General features: G+C 47.6%; 1 protein-coding gene and 1 long non-coding RNA gene across 10 annotated transcripts in view; one reads left to right on the forward strand and one right to left on the reverse strand.

The window, feature by feature from the left end:
- Positions 1-23837, forward strand: part of srrm3 (serine/arginine repetitive matrix 3) — a 389856-nt gene that overhangs the window by 271117 nt on the left and 94902 nt on the right. The window lies entirely within an intron of this gene.
- LOC147102065 (uncharacterized) lies at positions 1790-6440 on the reverse strand. The gene is made up of 3 exons (XR_015073202.1): positions 6212-6440; positions 3812-3974; positions 1790-2947 (listed from the first exon to the last, which is right to left on the reverse strand). It is a non-coding gene; the product is annotated as an uncharacterized LOC147102065 (long non-coding RNA).

A 23837-nucleotide genomic window follows, 5' to 3' on the forward strand; every position in this document is an offset into this window, starting at 1 on the left:
GCGCTAAATCCTGCGCTCAGGCGACTTTGGCGCCCCAACCCAATTTCTAGGCCATAGAGTTATACAGCACAGAAAGAGGCCCTTCGGCCCATTGCGTCCACGCCGTCCATCAAGCCCCGTCTAATCTAATCCCATTTTCCAGCACTTGGTCCGTAGCCTTGTATGCTATGGCATTTCAAGTGCTCATCCAAATGCTTCTTGAATGTTGTGAGGGTTCCTGCCTCTACCACCCTTTCAGGCAGTGAATTCCAGATTCCAACCACCCTCCGGGTGAAAAAGTTCTTCCTCAAATCCCCTCTAAACCTCCTGCCCCTTACCTTGAATCTATGCCCCCTTGTTATTGACCCCTCTACTAAGGGAAAAAGTTCCTTTCTATCTACGCTATCTATGCCCCATATAATTTTGTACACCTCAATCAGGTCCCCCCTCAGCCTTCTCTGCTCCAAGGAAAACAACCCCAGCCTGTCCAGTCTTTATTCATAGCTGAAGCGCTCCAGCCCAGGTTACATCCTGGTGAATCTCCTCTGCACCCTCTCCAAAGCAATCACATCCTTCCTATAGTGTGGCGACCAGAACTGCACACAGTATTCCAGCTGTGGCCTAACCAGCGTTTTGTACAGCTCCATCATAACCTCCCTGCTCTTATATTCTATGCCTCAGCTAATGAAGGCAAGTATCCCATATGCCTTTTTAACCACCTTATCCACCTGCTCTGCTGCCTTCAGGGATCTATGTACATGCACACCAAGGTCCCTCTGATCCTCTGTCCTTCCTAGGGTCTTACCATTCATTGTGTATTCCCTTGCCTTGTTAGTCCCTTCAAAATGCATCACCTCACACTTTTCAGGGTTAAATTCCATTTGCCACTGTTCCGCCCATCTGACCAACCCATCTATATCGTCCTGCAGACTGAGGCTACCCTCCTCGCTATTTACCACCCCACCAATTTTCGTGTCATCTGCGAACTTACTGATCATACCTTTTACATTCACATCCAAATCATTAATGTAGACCACAAACAGCAAGGGACCCAGCACCGATCCCTGCCGTACCCCACTGGACACAGGCTTCCAGTCACAAAAACAACCTTCGACCATCACCCTCTGCCTTCTGCCACTAAGCCAGTTTTGGATCCAATGTGCCAAGGCACCCTGGATCCCATGGGCTCTTACCTTCCTGACCAGTCTCCTATGCGGGACTTTATCAAAAGCCTTACTGAAATCCATGTATACCACATCCACTGCACTACCCTCATCCACATGTGTGTGCGACCGGTTCAGGGGGGCCTACCTGCGGCGGTAGAGGCGCTAATTAAAGGAGAGGTGCGGGGCGGCCATTTTTGTTGTTGGCCGCCTGCCAGCACCTCTCTGCGCTCCAGTCACCAGCCTCCTGACCCCTCCCCCCCACGGAGTGCCGGCTGCGTTCCAAGAGCCCAGCACTTCTCCTCGGTGCCGGGCTCTTTTGCCGGCACTCGCGATCCTCGGGGGCCCAGCTGGGCCCCAGAACGCGCAGAACAAGGCCCCTCCCCTTTAAGAAGGGGAGGAAGGCCTGCAGTACCGCAGCGCGACGTGCCGCAGCGTGTGGCGCTGCGGCACGTTGCGCAGCGATATTCAGTCGCAGTGCCCCAAGAGGGATGCGGGGCGCCTCCAGTGGCACCGTGCTTCCCTTTGGGGCGCTCCAACTGAATTTCCGGCGGGCGTCCGCGAATGCTGCCGGGGCGCTACTTTTAGTGCCCTGGCGAGACTGGCACCCCAAACGGGGCTATAGTCAATTTCTAGGCCATAAACTTTTTTATTTTGCAAACTCTGTGTGTCATTTCTTCATGACAAACGAATAGAAACAAACACAAAAAATCATTAATTAACATAATTGGTTCTCACAACCTGGAGATAATGTCCAAAACACTAAACAAAAGTTTGAACATGAACCTCAGCCTTTAATAAAAAATTTCCCAACATTTCATCACAGCTCCTACTTTTTGCCCTTCGAGGGTGATCGCTTTCCCTTGCGCACTTCCCCCCTTCCCACCCTACTGCTCCTCCGTAATGGAGCCCCAGTGGCTGCAGCAAGGCTGGTGGAAGGCTGCTGATTGTCAGAACCTGAGACTACAGATACCCTTGAAGGACGGCCTCGACCAGCTCTGGGCCTGGAGGGCCCGGCTGCAGACTGCACCAACTCTGCATGGGCAGCAACAATCTGGGCTACAGGCGGTGGCAAGTGCAATGGGGAAGTGACAGTAGTGGCAGCAGGAAAGCTGTCATCTTGAGAGAGGACAGCAACTCCCTACTCGACCGACTCATTGGCACGCCCATGGGGCAGCACCTCAGTATCCGAAGCAATCTGCTGGAGCAGGTTGCTGGCCTGCTGAGACGCGGTGAGAGCCCCGGGGAAATGTGTCTGAACCAGCGACAATGGCAGCAGTCAGTGCTTGCGTGGTCTCAATCTGAGACTGCATGAGACCAGTCTGAGATTGGATCACAGCAGCCAGTGACTGAATTGCAGCACTAAGCTTTAGCGTGGCATCCGCCTGTGCTGCAGCGTAGTGCTCCACACTCCTTGCCAGTGCATCAATGTTTTCGGGCACCCTTCCCACTGCACCCATGAGCTGAGTGTGCATGTTCACCGCCTGGGTGTTCATTTCAGCGATGAGCCGCTCCTCCTCTGCCCCCAGTGCAGCAGGACTCGCTGGCATACTCTCCCTCCGGGGAGAAGGCCTCCGAGCTTCCCTTGCCACATCGCATTGCTGCAGCCCGCTGGGTCCTGGAGCTTCACCCTCATCAGACCCTTCCCCCGCCCCCCTGCTCCCCTCCAGGGAAGGCGTGGTCCCAGTGCAGACATGGGCTTCCTCGGGAGAGGGTGGCGCTGATGCTCCGGCTTCCTCTTCCTCCTCTGTCTTCGCTCCCACTGGCAGCTTGAGGGCCCGTCTCCTCAGCTGGTGAATCACCATCTGAAAGCAGGGAGGTACAAGAGTGGCTTTAACGTGAGGACAGGGGGGCAGTAAGGGAGGAAGGAGTGGAGCGATTTAGTAAGTTGGATTGAAAGTGTCAAAGGCTGGTGTTGTGAGGGACAAGTGGAATGAGAGAGGAGAGAAAACTGATGGCCTAGAAATTCGGTGGGCTGCGCCACCAGTTTGCACCTAAAGAGGGCACTCAGCGGCTTTAGCGCCACTGGCCACGCCTCCCGCGATATTTAACGGGGCGCTAATGGCGGCGTTAGCCTGTAGCGCTGCGCCGCCACCGATGACATCATCATTGTGCGCAGCGCCCCGCTACCGCCCCGCGCGCAATATTGGGTCGCGCCCCCCACTGTAGCGCCGGCCGCAATTTGCGACCGGTACAGAGGGGCCTACCTGTGGCGGTAGTGACACTACTTAAGGGGGAGGTGCGGGGCGGCCATTTTTTTCGGTGGCCGCCTGCCAGCACCTCCTCGCGCGGCCCTCCCCGGCCTCCTGATCCCCCCGGGCAGTGCCGGCTGTGTCCCGAGGGCCTGGCACTTCTCCTCGGTGCCGGGCTCTTTTGCCGGCACTCGCGATTGGTGATCGCGCTGGTGCAGGCCCCTCCCCCTTAAGAAGGGGTGGAAGGCCTGCAGTACTGCAGCGCGCCGTGCCGCAGCATGTGGCGCTGCGATATTCAGTTTGAGCGCCCCAAGCAGGACACGGGGTGCCTCGAGCAGCGCCCTGCTTACGTTTGGGGCGCTGAAACTGAATATCGGGAGGGCGCAAGCCGCTCTGCCCGGAGCACAAATTCCGGCGCCCAGGCAAGCTTGGCACCCCAAACACAGCGCCACCGAATTTTTAGCCCGATGACCTTACCATTGCTGTCCCGAACGGGGTCGACCTCTCCAGGGGCGACGGGACCGATCACCTGGATTGCCACAATCCTATAGATGCGCGCCTCAAGATCACTGAGGGGTTGCAGCTGAGGCCGCCCTCCACCCGTCCATTGCTGCTGTCTCCTGTTATGAAATAGCTTGGCCTGCAAGAAAAAGGACAGTGTCTGAGTAAATATACAGCCATGGTCTTGCCTGATGTGCCTCCCATAGTTGAATAGCCCTTACTGTATGCAAGGTGTGGAATGTGCATGTGTGTTTCATGAGAGGGCCATAGGTGTTGGATGAGTGTTGGGCATTGGGGATTTAAGACCCTCTGGCCATAGAGTGAGGTTGAAATGGAGGGATGGAGAGGTATTGAAAAAAAGCCACTCACCCTGACGACCCGAGTGAGGTCATTGAACTTTTTGCGACATTGAATATGGGTCCTGGGCACCATGCTCCTGGAGGAGACGTGCTGATCCAGCTCCCTCCACACTCTTCTGTGGCCGCGCGGCAAAGGCCTCCTGCCACTCTCAGTGTAGAGTATAGCTCCACCGCGCCAACCAGAACCTCCAAGGTCCGCTCGCTGAAGCGCTGAGCTCGTTCTCTCACCCTCTCCGTAGTCCATGGCTGGAAAATGTAGGCACAGGTCTCTCCAGGCCGAGATTCAAGGCTGCAATGAGCAGGGTGTGGCTGGAGAGTAAGATCGACCCTCCCCTTTAAAAACTGGCCGGCACCAGTGTGTCTGTGTTCCATTGCTGACTGACATCACCTGCGCTGCACCCGCGCTCTGAGTTAGCGCCTCGCTCCTCGGCCTTTGCGCCTTAAGACAGGTGTGCAGCGCCTGATTTAGCGCTCCAATCAACTCCGGGGGGCGATAGAGGCCAAGTTAGCAGTCGGAGGCGATAATTAGCATCAGGCGCTAAACTTTGCACCTGGCCGATAATTGCGCCCCAAACGAGGTGATACCGAATTTCTACCCCGAACGGTTTTCAAATTAAAGCTAGCATTTTAATGAGATTGAACGCTATCACACTGTGCTGTTGTTCCATGAGAGTCCTGATACATTTTAGCCATTCTTATCTACTGGGGTAAGAATAGTGTTTGGCCTCTACGCAGGGCTTCTCAACAGGTGCTGGATTATAGGGTAGATTTATCGATAACAGCTTCCACAATAGAGGTATGCATGCTGGGAGAGCATATCTGGAGTTTAGACAAAGGTATTTTCTATCCATTAGCTTTAATCCACAAATTCATAAAATCTAGCCATTTATGTATAAGTGTTCTGCCTCATACAAGAGATACTTACCCAGTATGGTATACAGTAGTATATTACCTTGCCTGGTACTAACATTCCAATGTAAATAGTCATGGAATGCCATAGAGGGTAGAGGGGTTACATTATATTTGGTGTTTGTGTTTAACCCAAACCTTTCCCCTGGTTCAGACACGGAGGTAGGAATCAAATAGCTTATATTTATTTCTAGCAGGGGAGCCCCGCGTTGCAGGGCAATTTTGGGGCTGGTGGATGTGTGGGCCGGGAGCCTGGGACTGGATTTGGGCTGTCGGCAGTTGGAGAAGCCTAGGCCCATTTTGCACTGTTTTTTAACCTAAACATTTCTAGCTTTTAATACCTTCAAAGATGAAAGTTAAAGTACTTATAAAACATTTTTGGTAAATCTTATTTATTTTTTTTTTTAAAAAGAAACTGACCTGGATTACCAAAGTTTTGAGCTGCCCTGGCTGCTGTATAATGGCTGACAAATCCCTGAGATGAAAACGATTAGTCCCGCCCACACACACACCGATTGGTCAACCATCAGGTGACTGAACTGTAGGATTGGTCAATCATGACGGGTCGACCTTGACGTCAGTCAATGCTAATGAGTGGAATTTTGAAGGTTTTTTGTATAATGTGCGAACAATTTTTGTCCAACCAAAAAGTAAATACGCCTACAAGAGTTCCCTAATGACGAGCTTTCTTGTGATATAATACATGTGTAGGTACGCTCTATAACTTTTGATTGTATAGTCGGACAGAGAGACATACTGTTTTATATATATAGATTAATTTATCTCTCTTATCCGCCGCTGACTAGTGATTAAGCACAGTTATTGTCAGCAGGCCAATCATAGTGTATTATGGATGCAATTGTCTCCATATATAGTACTGTATATGACTTAACCGCTTAGACACACACTATGTCACAACTTGCCATACGTCCAAAGACTTTTAGCATTGCAGCCCCCTTCTTTGCCTTCCATCAACCAAGGAAATCTCAAGTTACAGTTTCAAAACCCCTATCGGTCAGCAGAGAGATGACTTTTCCAAGGCAGCAGCTAATCACTGATCATTCTAGCTGTTCTCTATCCAGCTTCCTCCATTCCCTTGCGTGCTTACCACGTTGCTGAGCTGTTGCCATCAGCCCTTCCGGGACCAATATTTACGGGGAGGTGGCGAAGGAGCAGAGGCGACTGTTAACACCCGGGAAAGCCGGAAATACATGGAACGTGGCAGTCCTGCTGAATTTAACAGCAGGACTGCATTTGAATTTTTTCTCCGTTTCCCAGTCGGCAGCCGGCCAGATTGAGAGGCTGACCGGCTGTTGGGCGGGAAGGCCAGTGGTAGAAGGCCGCAGCCGGGGACCGGAGACAGGGAGGGAGGAATAGATCACGGGGGTGGGAAGGAGGAGTTTGCGGTAGAAGAGATCATGGGAGACGAGATCACGGGGGGAGTTCAGGGGGAAGATCGTGCGGGGGTGAAGTTCGGGTTATGGGGGGTTCAGCCGATCACGAGGAGGGAGGCAAATCACGGTAGGTAAGCTTGAGGAGGCTCGGGGGAAGCACTCCTGCTCCACCTGGCCCACGGCCGTTAAATCCACTTGGCTGCTAAATTATGAAGCGCGCAGCCTCATTTAAATATTATAATTCCTGACCTGCCTCTCAAGAGCAGGCTACTCATCGACCCCCCAACCCGCCCCGGCTAAACTGGAAGTAGGCAGTTTTGGGGTCGGGTTTCCCATTTTAGGAATTTAACTCCCGGCCCTCTCCCACCCATCTTGGGGGATTAAAATTTGCCCCAATTGAGTCAGGAAATAACCAAAGAGCAGTTACTACCCACTGTATAAAATACAGTAAAGACTTCCACAAAGTAACTAAAGATCTCGCCACCAGTTATTTGATGATACAGTGGGTGTGATTGCTGTTTCTTCACCTGGATTTGGTTAATGATCAAACTGATGGAAGCTTCCCTGTAACAGCTGTATCTAAATTGTCAATTGCAGGCCATAAGGATGGCTGGAATGGAAAGTGAAAATACCACACTTCTGAAGTTGGGTTAAAGCACATGAATTGAGCAAAGCTAAGGGAACCTTCTGCTATTGGCTGCACTATATCTGATGCTGATTCCTCATTGGCAACAGCCCCCATCTTGATCAGCACAGAAACTCACCAAAGATATCAATTTAAAAGTACTTCTTGTCAGTTAGGTTTGGATTTTTAAAAAGTTCTAATGATGAGACTCTCTTCAAATTCACAGAGCTATCTATTATGGTCAGCTTGCCCTTCAAAACAGTGCTCCTATCTATGATATTTAAGCAATTTTCAACACTAAAGTCCTAGTATTGTGTTGTGGGCCCAATACACAATTATGAACCCAAGGTCATGGGCAAGTATGTTCAAGCTATATTTAGACAAGCACAAAAAAAGTAGATTGAGTGCCAAGGGTCAGCAATTTAACACACTTTAATAGTGCTAGCACATTGAAGGCTGGACTAATGATCTCAGCGACGTAAGTTCAAATCCCACCACGGCAGCTGGGGGAGTTAAATTCAGTTAATTAAATAAATCTGGAACTTTTTTTTAAATTCGTTTATGGGATTTGGGCATCCTGGCAAGGCCAGCATTTATTGCCCATCCCTAATTGCCCTTGAGAAGGTGGTGGTGAGCCGCCTTCTTGAACCGCTGCAGTCCGTGTGGTGAAGGTACTCCCACAGTGCTGTTAGGGAGGGAGTTCCAGGATTTTGACCCAGCGACGATGAAGGATCGTCGATAAATTTCTAACTCAGGATGGAGTGTGACTTGGAGGTGGTGGTGTTCCCATGCGCCTGCTGCCCTTGTCCTTCTAGGTGGAAGAGGTCGCGGGTTTGGGAGGGGCTGCCGAAGAAGCCTTGGGGAGTTGCTGCAGTGCATCTTGTAGATGGTACACACTGCAGCCACGGTGTGCCGGTGGTGGAGGGAGTGAATGTTTAAGGTGGTGGATGGGGTGCCAATCAAAGCGGCTGCTTTGTCTTGGATGGTGTCGAGCTTCTTGAGTGTTGTTGGAGCTGCACTCATCCAGGCAAGTGGAGACTATTCCATCACACTCCTTACTTGTGCCTTGTAGATGGTTGAAAAGGTTTGGGGGAGTCAGGAGGTGAGACACTCGCCGCAGAATACCCAGCCTCTGACCTGCTCTTGTTGCCACAGTATTTATGTGGCTGGTCCAGTTAAGTTTCTGGTCAGCGTGACCCCCAGGATGTTGATGGTGGGGGATTCAGTGATGGTAATGCCATTGAATGTCAAGGGGTGGTGGTTAGACTCTCGCTTGTTGGAGATAGTCACTGCCTGGCACTTCTGTGGCGCGAATGTTACCTGCCACTTATCGTCATCCAGGTCTTGTTGCATGCAGGCATGGACTGCTTCGTTATCTGAGGAGTTGTGAATGGCGCTGAATACTGTGCAGTCATCAGCGAACATCCTCATTTCTGACCTTATGTTGGAGGGAAGGTCATTGATGAAGCAGCTAAAAATGGTTGGGCCTAGGACACTGCCTTGAGGAACTCCTGCAGCGATGTCCTGGGGCTGTGGTGATTGACCTTCAACCACCACAGCCATTTACAGATTGTGGTAGAATACAATTCTGCTGCCGCTGATGGCCCACAGCACTTCATGGATGCCCAGTTTTGAGCTGCTAGATCTGTTCTGAATCTATCCAATTTAGCATGGTGGTAGTGCCACACAACGCGATGGAGGGTGTCTTCAGTGTGAAGCGATTTTGTCTCCACAGGGACTGTGCGGTGGTCACTGCTACCAATGCTTTCATGGACAGATGCATCTGCGACCGGTAGATTGGTGAGAACAAGGTCAAGTAGGTTTTTCCCTCATGTTGGTTCTCTCACCACCTGCTGCAGGCCCAGTCAGGCAGTTATGTCCTTCAGGGCTCGGGCAGCTCTGTCAGTAGTGGTGCTACCGAGCCACTCTTGGTGATGGACAATGAAGTCCCCCACCCAGAGTACATTCTGTGACCAAGCTACTCTCGGTGCTTCTTCCAAGTGGTGTTCAACATGGAGGAGTACTGATTCATCAGCTGAGGGAGGTCGGTAGGTGGTAATCAGCAGGAGGTTTCCTTGCCCGTGCTTGACCTGAAGCCATGAGACTTCATGAGGTCCAGAGTCAATGTTGAGGACTCCCAGGGCCACTCCATCCCGACTGTATACCACTGTGCAGCCACCTCTAGTGGGTCTGTCCTGCCGGTGGGACAGGACATACCCAGGGATGGTGATGGAGAAATCTGGGACATTGGCTGAAAGGTATGATTCTGTGAGTATGACTATGTCAGGCTGTTGCTTGACTAGTCTGTGGGACAGCTCTCCCAATTTTGGCACAAGTACCCAGATGTTAGTAAGGAGGACTTTGCAGGGTCGACTGGGCTGGGTGTGCCGTTGTCGTGTCCGAAGCCAGTGCCGAGGTCGATGCCGGGTGGTCCGTCCGGTTTTATTCTTATTGTTTTTCGTAGCGGTTTTTTACAACTGAGTGTCTCGCTAGGCCATTTCAGAGGGCAGTTAAGAGTCAACCACTTTGCTGTGGGCCTGGAGTCACATATAGGCCAGATCAGGTAAGGACGGCAGATTTCCTTCCCTAAAGGACATTAGTGAACCAGACGGGTTTTTACGACAATCCGATAGTTTCATGGTCATCATTACTGCTGCTAGCTTTTTGTCCATGACAGTATTGGTAGCAGTGACCACCGCACAGTCATTGTAGAGACGAAGTCCCGCCTTCACACTGAGGACACCCTCCATCGTGTTGTGTGGCACTACCACCGTGCTAAATGGGATAGATTCAGAACAGATCTAGCAGCTGTGGGCCATCAGCAGCAGCAGAATTGTATTCCACCACAATCTGTAACCTCATGGCCTGGCATATCCCTCACTCTACCATTACCATCAAGCCAGGGGACCAACCCTGGTTCAATGAGGAGTGCAGTTGTGCATGCCAGGAGCAGCACCAGGTGTACCTAAAAATGAGGTGCCAACCTGGAAAAGCTGCAACACAGGACTATATGCATGCTAAACAGCGGAAGCAGCACGCTTATAGACAAAGCTAAGCGATATAACAATCAGCGGATCAGATCAAAGCTCTGCAGTCCTGCCACATCCAGTCATGAATGGTGGTGGACAATTAAACAACTAACGGGAAGAGGAGGCTCCAGGAATATCCCCATCCTCAGTGATGACGGAGCCCAGCATGAGAGTGCAAAAGACAAGGCTGAAGCGTTTGCAGCCATCTTCAGCCAGAAGTGCCAAGTGGATGATCCATATCAGTCTCCTCCTGAGGTCCCCACCATCACAGAAGCCAGTCTTCAGCCAATTCGATTCACTCCACGTGATATCAAGAAATGGCTGAGCGCACTGGATACAGCAAAGGCTATGGGCCCTGTCAACATCCGGGCTGTCGTGCTGAAGACCTGTGCTCCAGAACTAATCGCGCCTCGAGCCAAGCTGTTCCAGTACAGCTACAACACTGGCATCTACCCGACAATGTGGAAAACTGCCCAGGTATGTCCTGTCCACAAAGAGCATGACAAATCCAATCCGGCCAATTACCACCCCATCAGTCTACTTTCAATCATCAGCAAAGTGATGGAAGGTGTCATCAATAGTGCTATCAAGCGGCACTTACTCACTGGTAACCTGCTCACTGATGTTCAGTTTGGGTTCAGCCAGGACCACTCGGCTCTAGACCTGATTACAGCCTTGGTCCAAACATGGACAAAAGAGCTGAATTCCAGAGTTGAGGTGAGAGTGACTGCCCTTGACATCAAGGCAGCATTTGACCGAGTGTGGCATCAAGAAGCTCTAGTAAAATTGAAGTCAATGGGAATCAGGGGAGAAACTCTCTACTGGCTGGAGTCATACCTAGCACAAAGGAAGATGGTTGTTAGAGGTCAATCATCACAGCCCCAGGACATCGCTGCAGGAGTTCTTCAGGGCAGTGTCCTAGGCCCAACCATCTTCAGCTGCTTCATCAATGACCTTCCCTCCAACATAAGGTCAGAAATGGGGATGTTCGCTGATGATTGCACAGTGTTCAGTTCCATTCGCAACTCCTCAGATAATGAAGCAGTCCATGCCCGAAGGTAGCAAGACCTGGATGACATTCAGGCTTGGGCTGATAAGTGGCAAGTAACATTTGTGCCACACAAGTGCCAGGCAATGACTATCTCAAACAAGCGAGAGTCTAATCACCGTCCCTTGACATTCAACGGCATTACCATCGCTGAATCCCCCACCATCAACATCCTGGGGGTCACCATTGATCAGAAACTTAACAACTGGACCAGCCACATAAATACTGTGGCTACAAGAGCAGGTCAGTGGCTGGGTATTCTGCAGCAAGTGTCTCACCTTCTGACACCTCAAAGCCTTTCCACCATCTACAAGGCACAAGTCAGGAGTGTGATGGAATACTCTCCACTTGCCTGGATGAGTACAGCTCCAACAGCACTCAAGGAGCTCAACACTATCAAGGACAAAGCAACCCGCTTGATTGGCACCCCATCCACCACCTTAAACATTCACTCCCTGCACCACTGTGGCTGCAGTGTGTACCATCTACAAGATGCACTGCAGCAACTCGCCAAGGCTTCTTCGGCAGCATCTCCCAAACCCGCAACCTCTACCACCTAGAAGGACAAGCACAGCAAGCGCATGGGAACACCATCACCTGCAAGTTCCCCTCCAAGTTACACACCACCCTGACTTGGAAATATATTGCCGTTCCTTCATCGTCGCTGGGTCAAAATCCTGGCACTCCCTCCCTAACAGTGCTATGGGAGTACCTTCACCACAAGGACTGCAGTGGTTCAAGAAGGTGGCTCACCACCACCTTCTCAAGGGCAATCAGGGATGGGCAATAAATGCTGGCCTTGCCAGCGACGCCCACATCCTAGGAACAAATATTTTAAAAAAGCCCAGTACCAGCATGGGAATGGGTTCCTCAGAGAGCATCCTGCTGTCTGAACTTGTCCGAAAGTCTTCTGCTTGAACAGAGCTCGCGGTCTTCTCTTGCTGTTCAGCAACTGGAAGCTGGAGATGGTCATTACTGGCATACAACATATTCCGACATCTCAGAGTATAAAGGGAAATGTCAGACAACAAGGCTGCTGCAATCCTTTTCACACAAACTAAATATATGTATACAGCTGAGCTCCAGTTCCGAGTGGTAAGATACATGTTTAAATGCATTGAAGCAGATCCCAGGTCAGGTGTCTTCCCACAAAAAGAGTCAAATGAAGAGCTACTCTGTGTGCTTGCTCATCTCCTTGTGGCAATCATTAAATAGCAACAGTCGGGATAGATTCACAACCTTGGCACGCTATCGACCCCGATCTGAGCTTCTGACCCCATATCCTCCTCTTCGCAAAGACCACCTACTTTCACCTCCGCTCATCTGCTCACATGTTTTTGTCACCTCCATATTCCACCTTTACAACGCTCTCATGATTGGCCTCCCATTCTCCACCCTAAACTTTAGCTCATCCAAACTCTGCTACCCAAGTCCCATTCACCTATCACCCCTGTCCTTGCTGACGTACATTGACTCCAATTTTAAATTCTCAATTTGAAAACTCTTCATGGCCTTGCCCCTCCTTATTTCTGTAACCTCCTCCAACCTTACAACTCCCTCCTCACAAACTCTCCACTCCTCCGACTCGGGCATATTATGAATCTCCCCGTCCCTTCGCCTTACAATTGGTAGCCATGCCTTCAGCCACCTCGGCCCCACTCTCGGAAATTCTCCTCTAAACTTCTCCACCGCCATTTCCTTTCACTTTCTGTAAAACCCACCTCTTTGACCAGCTTTCAGTCACTCCTTCCAATATCTCCTTGATTATCTATTAGGGGATGTTTTTCTAAATTAAAGATATAAATGCAATAAATGCAAATTGTGGTAAATTGACCAACTGCCTTCTTGGTCAGGGATGGTGCATGATAGGGGTGACCATTAAAATGGGTAGGGGGAAAAGCATATTTAAAATATAAGTTGGAAGTGTCTTTCCACCAGTATGGAATAACATATCACTCTATAAATATTTTAATAATTAGATATTGTATGTAATCAGATGAAGAATGACTGTTCAGGCATAAAATATGAAGCTCCCTTAAAATATGTAATGAGATTTAGCCGCTGTATACCGTGACATGTTAAAAATTCTGATTGTATTAATATCACTTCACACAATGTTTGGGAAAGGCATTTTTAATCTAGGTTTTGGCAGGTCTGTATGGATGCCTACTTGTTAAATCCTGACAGGAACTAGAGGAACGGAATACTGGAACACAGGTTGACAGGTGAAGGGACTGTTGAAATCCTTTGTGAGATATTTGCTTGTGAATCTGACGAGCTCACAGATGGTGTTCAGCTGGATGCCAAGATATTTTTGTCCATATTCTAATTAGAAATGGGTGTTGGCATGGAGGGGATGGGATGAAATGAAACACGTCCTTCTGCAGAGAGAGAGAGAGATGGGCTCATCAGATTGATCATCAGATTGAATTGAGCCCCCCAGCGCCGCAGCTACTGCTGCCTGGGAAGGTGAATCCTTTCTGAAATGAGCCAGTGAGCAATGACATTTTAGAACCAATTTAGTGTGTTGTATTGTGTATTTGATACACGTCCATCACACTTTAGAAGTTCTCCTTCAAGGTGAAGGGGAGAAAAAATAAAAGCAATCATTTCATGCTGCGTTCTTCTGACCTAGAATGGAAATTTATGAGCACAAGCCAATGTGCAGACTTCCCTCATCGGCAGCAATTAATGTCTACTTGACCTCCGCATTTATGTAAATAGGACTTTGTGACTTTAAATCGACTAATCAGCTCTGGCACAACTCTACCTCAGAGAAAATTATGTTGTGTGCTGCCTGCTATAATATTCCTGCCATTGTAAAACAGTGTACCATCCAATTTACCATAATCGTCACCGTAGGAGGTATTGTGTGTATAGACTCTGCAAACAGAAGTAGGCCATTCTGCCCACCGAGCCTGTGTTTGCCATTTTATTAGCCATGGCAGTTCTTACTTTTTAACCCCAGTTCCTTATCCTTTCACCATTTTTTTTTCTCCTGTTCTCCATTTCAGCTCTCAAGGCACTGTTTGGAGCTGGGATAAGATTCCACGGTGCAGCTGGGATAAGATTCCACGGTGCAGCAGCACTCTGGTATCTCATCCAAGTGACATTCATTATATGTGAGCCTCGATAAGTTATTTGACCATGGAAAATCTGACCTTTTACTCACCCAGTATATATATACAAACACCCCTTCCAGGTAGGGGATCAAGGGATAATATTCAGGAATGGAAACTTTGGTACAGAAAATGCTGGAAACATTCAGCAGGTCAGGTGGCATCGTGGAGAAAGAAACAGAGTTAATGTTTCAGGTCGAACCTGGACCCTTTGATAGCCTAGTGGGTAAATACTGCCTTACTGTGTAAGGCAGTATTTACCCACTAGGCTATCAAAGAACTACACATGTATACATGGAATTGCCAGCAGGGATGGAGGGGCATATAAAGTAACCATAGAGTTATAAAATTTGTATCTTACATGCCTGAAGGGTGAGTGGGTTATTGTCATAATTTGGATTATTTTGAATTCACACTTTCACCAAGGGAGATGTAAATGAGCTCTGGATTCCCAGAACATGATGCAATTCATGATCATCAAGGTGAGGTCTTTCAGAGCTGTGAAAGGGAATATTTTACCATTGTTGGCATTGAGTGTTAATATCAAGCACTCCCATTTCAGCAATGAAGTACTATATATAGAATCATAGAATAGCATAGCACAGCACAGAAGGTGGTCATTCGGCCCATCGAGTATGTGCTGGCTCTTTCGAAGAGCAATCCGGTTAGTCCCACTCCCGCTCTTTCCACATATCCCTGCAATTTTTTTCTCCTTCAAGTATTTATCCAATTCCCTTTTGAAGACAACGATTGAATCTGTATCCACCGCCCTATCAGACAGTGCATTCCAAATCCTAACCACTCGTTGCGTAAAAAACATTTTCCTCATGTGGCCTCTGATTCTTTTGCCAATTACCTTAAATCTGTGCCCTCTCGTTATCGACCCTTCACCCATATAGGGACCAATTACAGGGCCCAAGGCACAGGGGAGAAAATCCCCGGTTTGCACCTCCCATTAACGCTTGCTGGGGGCGGTAACGGGGCACTAAGGGGTTACCGACCAGGCCCGGCGAATTCACCGACACTCGCGAATTTCCCAGGCGGATTAGCGCTGGCGCTAAGACTTACCACCTCGCTGTCTTGCGCCCCGAAGATCGTGACGTCATCCGATGGGCAGCGCCCCACTTCGGCTGGCCACTTGGGGAGCGCTATTTAAAGGCAGCGGTGGTCAGATAGGGCAAAATTTATTTATGTCCCCACTCTGGTGCCTTCTGCTTTCTTTTGCCCCCGCGATTGCTCAGCCCTGCACCCTCTTAGAGTGCTTGGGGCTGCTATGAGCGTTGTGCAGGTGTCATCGCCCAACAGACACAGCCTGAAAATTCATTCAACGCCGCATTAGCCCTTCCCTTTAAGGGAGAGAAGGAGCCTGTAAAGACAGCAGCGCTGCCCTGAACATTGCTCAGTGCTCTGCTGATACCGCCCCCTCACTCCCTTTAGTGCTCTAAGGGAAGTGGTAATGCTTGATTTAGCGCTCCACTTCCCTCTTGGAGCGCTAATGTGGAAGTTCTCGGCAGCAGCAAATCTTTTCCACCCGGCGATACTTTTGAGCTCCCTGAAAAGTTAACGGGGCGCTACGCAATTTCTAGCCCATAGGGTTTGCGCACAACTGGGCGGCTCTCACAGGTAAAGTGAGGTAGGCTCATTTGCAAAATTTACCACCGCTCCAGGCACGTACTGTATCTACACCGGGCATGCCACCGCAACATTGTGGTGTGCCAGCAGCTGTTGAAGGGCAACTAGCTTCCTGCTTTATACCAGACACATGCCCAGCACAGGGTGGGAAAGTAGGGAGGAGGGTCACTGGGCAAGGCGATACAGGCATCAGGCAGCAGTAGGTGTTAATTTGTTTTTCAAATGATGCAGTCTCCACTTTGGTGGCTGTTCTATACGATTATGACTGGAGCAGTCCTCCGCCTCCCCAACGCATTGTGGAGTGACAACCTCATTAGTGTTAAAGTTAGGGAGCCCAATGAGTCGACCACAAAATCTTTATTATTCTCCCCACCTGCACTGGGGCATGCTGAGTGCCTCTGGCATATTGTAAGCCTCGGACTTCCATGCACAATTTTCTGAAGTGTGGCCACCCAATGCACAGTACATCAGGTGCCCACTATGATATTATCACCCACATAGAGCAAAGTTCCCTACACACTGCAGCATTGTGCCTTGACTGACATTTTGGAATTCCAGAGTAGAATAATCCCATTATAGGAATATAGGAACAGGAGTAGGTCATTCAGCCCCTGGAGCCTGTTCTGCCATTCAGTTAGATCATGGCTGATCTGTATCTTAACTCCATTTACCCATCTTGGTTCTGTAATTCTTAATGGCCCAGAAATTCGGGTCGGGGGCTCCCGTGGAATTCCGCTCCGGGGCCTGCTCCAACTCCCGGCGCGCTGTGCTTGCGTGTCCCAGGGGCGTAGTTAGTGCGATGCGTCCCCTGGGATCATGTGAGCCATGGGCAGCCAATCAGAGGAGGGAAAAGACCTGTCTAAACTTATGAATATACGGGCCCCAAAATAACAGTAAACCTTCAAATAATTTTTTTTTTAAATCACACTTTTTAAATAAACTATAAATTACATTAAAGAACTATTTTAAACAATAATTTAAATTTTTGAAAAAAATAATTTTATTAAAAAATGGGGCTAAAAATAAACTTACCTTGCTTTAAAGTATTTAAAAATAATAAACCTGTGGAAAAAATGTTTTAATTTTAATTAATTGACCACTTACCTTTTAAAATGCAGGCCTTACGCCTGGTTTTTACATTTCTAAAATCTAAAGACCTCACGGAAAAACCTGTAAAAAAAAAACATAAGTTCAAAGCGCACGCGCAGACTCCCGCGCGCACGCGTTCGACCTCTGAACCCCTTCGTTCAGAGGAACGGAAGTGCCGGTTTCCCGCGCATGCACAGTGCATGCAAGAAACCGGCACTTCCATCGGGTCCACGCGTGAGTACCCCGTGCGTACTCACGCGTTGGGACTCGAATTTCTGGGCCAATATATACCATAAAATTCTCTTAAAATATAGCAAAACTCTGTCATGAGTTATATTTTGTTTGCAATGTATTCTAGTCCCTCTGTCTGCATGTCACCTGGTAAAACTCTGAAACTATTGCTCACTTTAGGAGTCATTGCTTTGAATGCAGTTCGGGTTTGGGCAGTTAGAGTCCAAACCTTGTTGATCAAGTGATGCAGGAAAAATCAATATTCTCTCATTATATAGGGACAAAGTGGATCTCTAGAAATTGATAGCAGTTGAATTTGCATCTAAAGGAGAGGGATGGAAGATAAGAGGAAGGTGTCCATTTTTGCATTGGTGCTTCTGATAAACACAGTGGCTAGGGAGAGATGCATGGTAGTCTAGTAACATGTGTACATCCATTCTCTGATTATTTAGTGGAAGGTATCTTTCCTAGTGATCCGATTTAGGATCTTGGACAGGATCACAATCAGCTTAGAATGCACAAACCATAAATTTCACAGAATACAAAATCAAAACCAAATTGTTCCTTTGTCACTCTTTCAAGCCTGGACCATAAACCTAAAATGGAAAGCTAACTGGCAGTTTAAAGGATGCTTGTTGGTAAAATTATAACATGTAGCCACTGGCAGGTTTTGACAATGGCATAATAGGCACTAGCTGTTTCACTGAGGTTCCGTGCCTATAAATTACAATTACCATGGTGATAAGGGGTGTTGTGAGTCATTCTGTCCGTGTGAATCATCACAGCCTAGCAATTATCATGGGATTTGCAGTTTATGCTTCGAAAGTGCGAGAAACATTTTAAGTGGATGTGAGGTATGAAGAATGGGTCGTTTGACCCTTAGAAAACCTGCTTCTTCCAATGGAGCATGTACAGATTTTACTGTCCCAGAGGCTATCTCATTTATTTAATCTCTTGGAATAGTTATTGAAAGAGAGAGACAGCAGGGAGTTAAAGCAAGGCAGTAATGTTCAGCAGTCAGTGCTGAGCGAAGTTAACTACTTCAGGCTTGTCTGTTACATTAAATCCACTGTTTTCCCCCTCATTTTAACTCCTTGCTGCACAACAATCCCACTTTTCTGCCGCATACTGTTTTCTTCCTGGAATATTTAGGGTTTTTTCAGTTGTTTTTCCAAGCTCCATATAATAGTGGACTTGTGGTTGACAGATTGGGTACAAGCACTAGATTTGTGGAACTTTGTCTTCCAAATGAATTTGAATGGTCAAATACAAATATTTTAGGTTTCCGGTAATCCTGAACTGTCCTCTTCAGCAGGCCAAACTGTTAGTGTGTTTACAATAAGGCTCTTAAATATTGAAAATCAGGTGTCATAGATTTATTAAGCATACAGAACAGGCAATCGTACTTAAACATACACTTAAAGGGTAGTTCTTTCAACCTAATGATGGTTGGCTGGGAATTCAAACATGTTACAGTTCTCAGTATTTTAGGCCTTTACAAATCCAAATACTTGTTACAAACTGCCAGTTTTTAGACATTTTGCTTACTCCCTCCTTGACAAGCCACACAATTCTACATTATATAATTATATAAAAGGTAAAATACAAATCATTCAAGGAGAATTTATTTGATTTATCCCTTATCGATAACTTTAGTTTTCCTTACTTAACGAGCGCTTTTCCATTGAGCTAACAAGTTTAACTCCCTTACTTTGTTATCTTATTGATACTTTCAGTCTTGTTCCATATATTTGCTAATCCACCAAGTGAAACCTTTAATTATAAGTCTGCCATTGTTTCTGTATCATTTGTACTAATTAAAAAAGATGACATATGCCCAGATGTCATTTAGCTTTTGTGTTTATGTCTGGATCAAAGCTGTGAGGAGGTCTGGTGCTAACTGCTGGTTCTGGTAGAACCTGAACTGAGCATCAATGAGCAGGTTATTGGAAAGTTGTTTCGACTTGTTAGCATTATTGATGACTTGCGCCATCACTTTGCTGATGATTGGGAGGAGGCTGATAGGGCAGTAATTGGCTTAGTTTAGTTGGTCCTGCTTTTTGTAGATAGGACATACCTAGGCAGTTTTTCACATTGTTGGGTCAATACCACTGTCATAGCTTCACCCAGCTTGCCGAGAGGACTACCTGGTTCTGGTGCACTACAGCTGGGATGTTGCTAGGATCCTTAGCCATCACTGTGTCTAGTGTAGTCTAGCTGCTTCCTATTGTCATGTGGAGTGAGCTGAATTGGCTGGACATTGGAATTGAGGATGAGTAGGATATTCCACTTGGAACTTTGGCTGAAGACTCTTGCAAACATTTTGGTCTTTTCTCTTGCATTCATGTGCTGGGCTCCACCATGATTGAGGATAAGGATGCTCATGAAGCCTCTTCCTCCTGTTATTTGCCTGATTGTCCACCACTATTCTTAACTGAATATGGTAGGGCTACAGAGCTTTGCTCGGACCCTTTGGCTGTGGGACAACTTAGCATGCTGCATTTGGCATTTAAAATGGAGGTAGCTCTGTGTTGATGGAGGTAGCCCTGTGTTGTAGCTTCACTAGGCTAGTACTTCATTCTATGGTATGCCTGGTGTTGCTCCTGGTATACCCTTCTACATTCCCCTTCGAGCCAGCTTGATGGCGATAGAGGAGTGTGGGATTTGCCAGGCCATGAGGCTACAGATTGTGGTATATAATTCTGTTTCTGATGACCCTCAGTGCCATCTTTTGTCCAGTTATGACAGCTAGATCTGACCTGTCCCACTTAGCATGGTGGTAGTGCCACATTACACGATGGACGGTGTCCTCACTAGGATACAAGACTTTGGGCTGGATTTTGTCAGCCCCGAGGAGGCGGGTATGGAGGCGGGACTGCCGGTAAAGTTGCAGAATTTGGGGGCGGGTGGCAAACCCGCACCTATCCCGCCTCCGTGCCCTCTTGCCAGGAGGCGGAAAGCCGTCCTGCCCCGGGTCACGCCTCCTCGAGGCGGGAAAGCAATTAAAGCCTATTAACTGCCTGTTAACTTCCCGACCTCGGGGAACCCCGCCAAGGCGGAGGAACTGAGTAGGAAGTCTGCAGGGGTTGGAGGGGTCTGAAAATGCAATGTAGAGGTGAGTGATGGGTGCAAGTGTGGAGTGGTAAGTATGTAAGGTGAGTGTAAAGTGTTAGAAAATGTTCACTTACCTTTGTTTCTGCCTACAGCCTTCAGCCGCTGTGGAGCCGGATTCCTGACATCTCCATTGTAGATATCACAGACTGGTTGTTGGATCCTCCGGTCCAACAGCCAGGTGATTTCTGAAAAGTTGAAAGGTTTGATGAGTCCTGAACACAAGGACTCATCAAACTACACAGAATGTCAGTGTTTGACAGCTTCACAGAGCTGTCAAACGCTGACATTTCTTCTTTCAAAAAATCTTGACAGATGGTACATCAGACGTTGATGTGCTCTGTCACTGACTTCCCCCTAATTGGACTGTTGAGCGTGCTGGGCGGGCTTAACAAGGTCAATCAGGGGAAAATCCCGCTGGTTGACCAGAAGCTGATGGAGGCGGGATTGAAAGCTGGCAAGCAGCAGTCCCGCCTCCAAAAGCTTCCCATTGACAAAATCCAGCCCTCTGTCTTTGCAAGCACTGTACATTGGTCTCTCCTACTAGTGCTATAGTCAACAGACATGTCTTCAACAGCTATGGCAGGACTAAACCAGCTCAGTTAGTGGTGGTCCTACCAAACCACTCTTGGTGATGGGCATTGAAATCCTCCACCTAGGGTATGTTTGTGCCCCCACTTCCCTCAGTGCGTTCTCCAAGTGGTGGCCAACATGATTGGAGTACCAATTTGTCAGTGGGGTGAGGGGAGGACGTGCATCAGGTTAGGTGGTAATCAGCAGAAGGTTTCCTTAGTCTTTTTTCACCTGAAGCTATGGACTTCATGGGGTGTAGAGTGGATGTTGAGAACTTTTAGAGTTACTTCCACCTGACAGTATACCGCTAGTGGGTCAGGGCATACCCAGGGTTGGTGCTGGAGGAGTCTGGGAAGTTAGCTGATATATATCATGAGTACGATTACGTCTTGCTGTTGCTTCACTAGTCTGTGGGACAGCTCTCCCAACTTGGGCATACGTCCCTAGCTGTTAATGAGAATTACTTTACAGGGTTGACTGGCCTGGGTCTTGTCCTGATCCTACGTGTCATTGCTAATAGGTCCATTTGATATTTCTCTTATACTGTTTTGTAGCAGTTGTTTTTTAACTGAATGGCGAGCTAGGCACTTTAGAATGGCACTAATAGTCAACCACATGTTGTAGGACTGGAGTCACATGTAGGCCAGACTGGGTAGAAATGGCAGGTTCCCTTCCCTAAAGGACATTAGTGAACCAACAATGTTGCGAATATTAGTGCCAGGCCAGAAGATTGGGAATTTTTTAGAAACCAGCAAAGAACGACTAAAAAAATAATAGAGGGAGAAGATAGATTATGAGAGTAAACTAGCAAGAAATATAAAAACAGACAGTAAGAGCTTCTACAGGTATATAAAAAGGAAGAGAGTAGCTAAAGTAAACGTTGGTCCCTTAGAGGATGAGACTGGGGAATTAATAATGGGAAACAGGGAAATGACAGAGACTTTGAACAAATATTTTGTATCAGTCTTCACGGTAGAAGACACTAAAAGCATCCCAATAATAATGGATAGTCAAGGGGCTATAGGGAGGGATGAACTTAAAACAATCACTATCACTAGAGAAAAAGTACTAGGCAAACTAATGGGACTAAAGGTGGACAAGTCCCCTGGAACTGATGGTCTGCATCCTAGGGTCTTAAAAGAAGTGGATGCAGAGATAGTGGATGCATTGGTTGTAATCTACCAAAATTCCCAGGATTCTGGAGAGATCCCAGCGGATTGTAAAACCGCAAATGTAACTCCCCTATTCAAGAAAGGAGGGAGACAGAAAGCAGGAAACTATTGACCAGTTAGCCTAACATCTGTCATTGGGAAAATGCTGGAGTCCATTATTAAGGAAGTGGTAGCAGGACATTTAGAAAATCATAATATAGTCAAGCAGGGTCAGCGTGGTTTTATGAAAGGGAAATCGTGTTTGACAAATTTGCTGGAATTCTTTGAGGATGTAACGAGCAGGGTAGATAAAGGGGAACCAGTAGATGTCGTGCATTTGGATTTCCAGAAGGCATTCGATAAGGTGCCACATAAAAGGTTACTGCACAAGATAAGAGCTCATGGTGTTGGTGGTAATATATTAGCATGGATAGAGGATTGGCTAACTAACAGAAAACAGAGTCGGGATAAATGGGTCATTTTCAGGTTGGCAAACTGTAACTAATGGGGTGCCATAGGGATTAGTGCTGGGGCCTCAACTATTTACAATCTATATTAATGACTTGGATGAAGGAACCGAGTGTAATGTAGACAAATTTGCTGATGATACAAAGATAGGTGAGAAAGCAAGTTGTGAGGACGACACAAAGAATCTGCAAAGGGATATAGATAGGTTAAGTGAGTGGGCAAAAATTTGGCAGATGGAGTATAATGTGGGAATATGCGAGGTTATCTACTTTGGTAGGAAGAATAAAAAAGCAAATTATTATTTAAATGGGGAGAGACTACAAAATGCTGCGGTACAGAGGGATCTGGGGGTCCTTGTACATGAAACACAAAAAGTTAACATGCAGGTACAGCAAGTAATTAGGAAGGCAAATGGAATGTTGGCCTTTATTGCAAAGGGAATGGAGTATAAAAGCAGGGAAGTCTTGCTACAACTGTACAGGGCGCTGGTGAGACCACACCTGGAGTACTGCGTACAGTTTTGGTCTCCTTATTTAAGGAGGGATATACAGTACTTGCATTGGAGGCAGTTCAGAGAAGGTTCACTAGGTTGATTCCTGAAATGAGGGGGTTGTCTTATGAAGAAAGGTTGAGCAGGTTGGGCCAATACTCATTGGAGTTTAGAAGAATGAGTGGTGATCTTATTGAAACAAATAAGATTCTGAGTGGGATTGACAGGGTAGATGCAGAGAGGATGTTTCCCCTCATGGTGAATCTAGAACTAGGGGGCATAGTTTCAGAATAAGGGGTCGCCCATTTAAGACGGAGATGAGGAGGAATTTCTTCTCTCAGAGGGTCGTGAATCTTTGGAATTCTCTACCCCAGAGAGCTGTGGAGGCTGGGTCATTGAATATATTTAAGGTGGAGATAGACAGATTTTTGAACTATAGGGGAGTCAAGGGTTATGGGGAGCGAGCAGGAAAGTGGAGTTGAGGCCAAGATCAGATCAGCCATACAAAAGCAAAATACTGCAGATGCTGGAAATCTGAAATAAAAACAGAAAATGCTGGAAATACTCAGCAGGTCAGGCAGCATCTTTGGAGAGAGAAACAGAGTTAACGTTTCAGGTCGATGACCCTTCGTCAGAAGTGGAAAAAGCTGGAGATGGAACAGGTTTTTAAGCAAGTGCAGGGGCAGGGAAAGGAGGGAGGGGAGGAAAGAACAAAAGGGAAGGTCTGTGATAGGATGGAAGGCAGGGGAGATTAAGAGACATTGGCCCAGATAT

This window comes from Somniosus microcephalus, chromosome 22, assembly GCF_052327205.1.
Source record: "Somniosus microcephalus isolate GS21.2 chromosome 22, FLI_Smic_1.0, whole genome shotgun sequence".
Taxonomy (NCBI): domain Eukaryota; kingdom Metazoa; phylum Chordata; class Chondrichthyes; order Squaliformes; family Somniosidae; genus Somniosus; species Somniosus microcephalus.